At 40.2% G+C, this 5,854-nt stretch overlaps 1 non-coding gene across 1 annotated transcript; it reads right to left on the bottom strand.

Moving 5' to 3' along the window:
* Window positions 1-5,198: 5,198 nt before the first annotated feature.
* On the bottom strand, window positions 5,199-5,305 carry LOC112667996 (U6 spliceosomal RNA). Its single transcript, XR_003141377.3, has one exon. It is a non-coding gene; the product is annotated as a U6 spliceosomal RNA (small nuclear RNA).
* Window positions 5,306-5,854: the final 549 nt, after the last annotated feature.

Below are 5,854 nucleotides of genomic sequence, written 5' to 3'. Positions count from 1 at the left end.
TTCAATAATACATTAAAAGGATCATTCACCACGATCAAATGTGTTTGTTCTGGGAATATAAGTTTGGTTCAATATTCACAAATCAATCAATATGATACACCATGTCAACAAAATGAAAGATAAAAATCATATGATCATCTCAATAGATGCAGAAAAAGCATTTGACAAAATTCAACATCTATTTCTGATAAAAACTCTCAAAAAATTTAGTGTAGAGGGAATATACCTTAACATCATAAAGGCCGTATATGAAAAACCCATAGCTAACATCTTACTCAATGGTGAAAAACTGATAACTTTTCCCTTAAGATCAGGAAGAGGGTGTCCACTCTTGCCACCGTTATTCATCATGGTACTGGAAGTCCCTAGCCACAGCAATCAGATGAGAAAAAGAAATTAGAGGCATCTATATTGGTAAAGAAGAAGTTAAACTGCCACTATATGCAGGTGACATGATACTATACATAGAAAACTCTAAAGAGTCCCCCCCCAAAAAACTACTAGAGGTAATAAATGAATTCAGTAAGTTTTGCAGGGTACAAAATTAATACCCAGAAATTGGTAGCATTTCTATACACTAATAATGTAGTAGCAGAAAGAGAAATTAAGTCCACTTAAAATTACACCAAAAAGAATAAAATGCCTTGGAATAAACCTAACCCCAGAGGTGAAAGTACTATACTTTGAAAACTATAAAATATTGATGAAAGAAATTGAAGATGACATAAACAAATGGAAAGATATTTTGTGCTCATGGGTTGGGAGAACATTGTTAGATGTCCACATTACTCAAAACAGTTTTCAGGTTTAGTGAAAATCTCTGTTAAAATACCAAGAGCATCGTCCACAAAATTAAAATAATCCTAAAATTTGTGTGGAACTGCAAAAGATCCTGAATAGCAAAAGTGATCTTGAGAAAGAAAAACAAAGCTAGAGGTATCACAATTCCAGATCTCAATATACACTACAAACTGTAGTAATTAAAACAGCATGGTACTGGCATAAAAATAGACACATAGCAATGAACAAAATTCAGAGTCCAGAAATAAACCCACACTTATATGGTGAATTAATCCATGACAGAGGAGGCAAGAATATACAATGAGGAAAGACAGTCTCTTCAACAAATAGTACTGGGAAAACTGGACAGCTCACATGCAAAAGAATGAAACTGGACCACTTTCTCACACCGTACACAAAAAATAAATTTGTAATGTATTAAAGACCCAAATGTGAGACCTGAAGCCATAAAAATCCTAGAAGAGAACACAGGCACCACTTTCTCTGACATTGGCCATAGCAACATTTTTCTAGAACATCTCCTAAGATAAGGGAAACAAAAGCAAAAATAAACTATTGGGGCTATATCAAAATAAAAAGTGAAGGAACATTACACAGTGAAAGAAACCATCAACAAAACTAAAGGCAAACTATTGAGTGGGAGGAGATATTTGCAAATGATATATTTTAATAAGGTTAATATCCAAAGACTATAAAGAGCTTATACAGTTCATCACTAAAACCCCCAAAGAATTCAATTCAAAAATGGGCAAAGGACTCAGACATTTTTCCAAAGAAGACATCCAGATGGCCAACCAACACATGGAAAGATGCTCAACATCACTCATTATCAGGGAAATGCAAACCCACATCACCATGAGAGATCACCTTACACCAGTAAGGATGGCTAAATTAAAAAAAACCAAACAAACAACATCAGAAGTAACAGGTGTGGGCAAGGATGTGGACAACAAGGAATGCTCATACACTATTGGTGGGAATGCAAATTGGTGCAGCCACTATGGGAAACAATATGGGGGTTCCTCAAAAAATTAAAAATAGAAATATCATATAATCCAATAATTCTGCTACTGGATATTTATCCCAAGAAAATGAAAACACTAATTTGAAAAACAGTCTGCATCCCTATGTTTATTGCAGCATTATTTATAGCAGCCAAGACATGGAGGCAACCTAAGTGTTCATTGATAGTCAAATAGAGAAGGAAGATATGGTATAAAATTTTTTTAATTGGAATTTTAACTTTTTAAAAAAATATTTTATTTATTTATTTGTCAGAGACACACAGAAAGAGGCAGAGACATAGGCAGAGGGAGAAGTAGTCTCCCTGCTGGGAGCCTGATGCAGGGCTCGGTCTCAGGACCCCAGGATCATGACCTGAGCCAATGGCAGACGCTCAACCACTGAACCAGCCAGGTGCCCCGGAATTTTAACTATTTTAAAATGTACAATTCAGTGGCATAAACTACATTTAAATTCTTGTGCAACCATCACTACACATTAGCAATAACTTTCCATTCTTCCTTCAGGTTTCTAGAGGTAACGTGAATCCTGCTTTTTGTCTCTATGAATTTGCCTATTCTAGATATTTCATATAAGTGGAATTACACAATATTTGTCCTTTTGTGTCTGGCTTGGTTCACTTAGCATAATGTCCTTGAGGTTCATCCATGTTGTATCACATTATCAGTACTTCATTCCTTTTAATGGCTGAATAATATACCATTATATGGATAAACCATATTTAGTTTATTCAAGGAAAGGATTTTTAAAAAAGATTTATTTACTTGAGAGAGAGAGAGAGAATGAGCAGTGGAGAGGGACAGAAGAAGAGAAATAGAGGCAGACTCCTTGCTGAGCAGAGAGCCTGATACAGGGCTTGATCCCAGGACCATGAGATCATGACCTGAGCTGAAGGCAGATGCTGACCCCACTGAGCCACCCAGGTGCCCCAGGAAAGGATTTTTAAAAGGGACATTAAATAGGTTCTATGGAGCAAAGCCTGGAGCTTATGTAACCAGTGTGGGGCTTTTCCCCAGAATATCTGGGTAAATCGAAGCTGCCTCTCTACTGTGTGCTCTGGGTAAACTACTTTGAGCTTCCATCCCTCCTATGTAAATAGGGATAAAGAATCTTGTGCAGACTGTTTAATCATTTGAGATAATCTATGTAAATCACTCAGCATAAATTTTGACACTTAAATAAAAAAAATACTCATGAATGTTAACTGTTATCATGGCTTATAAAAATTATTGTTTATACTTCTTCCTAACACAAAATCAGATAGGCAGGACTTTTTCTAAAACATCTCCTCCTGAGGAGAGAAATAAACTAAGTTGCTTTTTTGGTACATGTTTTCAATGGATTGTTTCTTGGGCTTGGAAGTTCTGAGTAAAGGAAAGATGCCCCCCTCCTGACCGAGAGGCAACCTACCCTGGTCAGTCCAGCCTGACCTCCTTTTTAGACGGGGGCGACTCTAGGGCTTTGCTTTCCAAGTCTAAGCCCACACCGTGGAAGCACAAAAGGGCCAGATGGCTACAGGCGATGTCTGATAAAAGGGAATAAGATGTAATTCCTGTCGACTGTAACGGGACTCCCCAGTGATGGGAACTAGTCATAGACTGGGAGGAGGTTGTGGCTCTTCAAAAGCAGATGGACCTGGATTCAAATCCAAGCTTTGTTGTTTACAGGTCAAGTTTCCCAACCTGTAGGGCTGAGAGAAGTTGTCCATGTGAGCCACTGCCCCAGGGCGTTGTTGGCAGAGGCACCAGCGAGGAGTCCCCCAAAGAAGCTGGAACATCAGATTGTAGTGTCCTGTTGCTCATTAGTCTGTGGGCTCTCTGCACTAGTTACCTGGACACTTTGGCAGTGGGGAGCCTTCAGTGTGGTCTTCAGTATCAGCCTCAGCGAGGGAGGAGCATGACAATTTTCTATCCATTATTGGTTGAGATTCAGTAATTCTGAGTAGAACTTTAAGCCAGCTTGCGCAACCTTGAGATGTAGCTCTGCCCTCTTATTCCCAAAAGTGTTTTTATTTAGTTGTAAAATTGACTTTTTTTTTTTGGTGTAAATTTTGTTACAACAAAATGATCCTCACCTACACTTCGGATGCCCTGAGAAATCAAATTTATATGCTACACTTCTGCTTTGCTTGTGCCACTGACTAGCAAGGCCATGGGAGTGTGGGCGGTACAGTTACAGAGCATTTTCCAAAACCTATCGTGGACACTCCTAACAGACTTATTGGACTTCATTATAATGACTATAATAATGATCGCTTATACAATACAGGTCATTTAACTCCATTACTTAATTTATTCTTTCCAAAACCCTTTTTGTGCCTGGCATATAACAGAAGACTAGCCTTCATCTTATAGTTGTGAAACTGGACTCGGACATCGATTGCCAACAGATGGCCTAGTTGGGGGGGCGGTATCCATACTTCTGACTTCTGGTCCAGTGGTCTATTAAATAAATAAATAAATAGAATGGAATTAAATAAATTCCAGATTTTATGGACTTGGTGGTTTGTGATACGGTTCACTTGACCTCCCTCTGCCTGGAAAGGGACCAAACCTGTGATCTTTCTCTCTCTCCAGATTTCCAAAGAGGAAGCAACTCTCAACCAGAACAGGAGCCTAAGCCCGGTTTGTAGACAGTGGGGCATATCGGTGGCTTATTGCCATGTGCCCTGGGGTAGCAGTAAATTGATATTTGCTGATCTCCAAGCCTCTGGCAGAGATGGGGAGGGAGGGCTGGGAAAGTGACATTTCTGTAAATAACCACACCTGGTTCTAAGAGCAGAAGGATTGGCATATCCCTGTAGCCTCATCAATTACCTTCAACCTTTTGCAAAGGGAGCCCAGGGGAGAGAATCTCTTCACACTCGTCACATTATTTATAGACACCTCATCCTGTCTGTACTCAGGGGGGAGCATGGTTTGCTCAGCAGCGACCTCCTTCCAGATGTGTTTATATTTTCCCAGGCCCAGTGGAAAGCATCCTTCAGCCCCTCCACTCCAGGGAGCAGAGGGGATGCCTGACGTTGGGACATAAAGAAGATGTGAAAGGGAAGACATGAGCAGGATGCCTGAATTTCTCAGTTAGATTCGTGTGTCTCCCAGCGAGCACTGATTGAATAGCCACTTTGCTGCGGAAGAAGGCAATTCAGGCAATTTATGGTTAAATAAACATGCTTTGCAAGCAGGTAGACCTAGATTTAAATCCCAGCTCTGCCATTTACAAGCTGTGTGGTTTGGGTTAAGCTTTTGCCTCCATGTCCTCATCTGTAAAATAGGATAATAGCTCCTCTCGGGGTCACTGGGAGTGTTTGAATGCAAAGGGCTACTGACACAGCAGATGATACGTATAAGGTGCCTCTTCTTCTTTTTTTAATTTTAAATATGGAACACTTCATAAATTTTCATGTCATCCTCATGCAGGGGCCATGCTAATCTTCTCTGCACCATTCCAATTTTACAATATGTGTTGCTGAAGCCATCACTGGTGCCTATTCTTGTAAGAGACTACCACTTGCAGCGTGTGTGTGTGTGTGTGTGTGTGTGTGTGCATACGGGGGCACACGAATATGATTTTGATAGACACAGGACTCTAGAAACAGAGACAATGTAGGCAACACAGGCAGGGAATTTTTGGTGAAAAAGTAGTGATTAAAATCTAGAGAAGGAGAGAGCTCTATGGACAGGACGAGTCAGAATGAACTCCATGGTGGCAGAGAGATTGAGTTGCCAGAGGGACGGAGGTATGTTATTGCACCATCAGTGTGCCCACCGCCCACTGTGGGCTGGCTGACTGTTTCCGGCTAGCTTTTAGGAAAAGGTGGTGTAGTCTAGGAAGGTGGCCTGGACCCAGGGTGCAGCGTCAAGGCTTGCTAGCCTCTCCGGATGGAGACTTTTGTTGGCATACCATACTCCACGTGCAGCATTTGTTAGCTAATCCAGCAAAATGATGCTGTCCTAGAGTAACAAAAAAAAAAAAAAAAAAAAAAAGACACATTTTGAGTGAGTTTAATGGATTTTCTTGCTCAGTTCTC

Source organism: Canis lupus, chromosome 21 (genome assembly GCF_003254725.2).
Source record: "Canis lupus dingo isolate Sandy chromosome 21, ASM325472v2, whole genome shotgun sequence".
NCBI classification, from domain to species: domain Eukaryota; kingdom Metazoa; phylum Chordata; class Mammalia; order Carnivora; family Canidae; genus Canis; species Canis lupus.
This window is presented reverse-complemented; position numbering and strand designations above follow the sequence as displayed.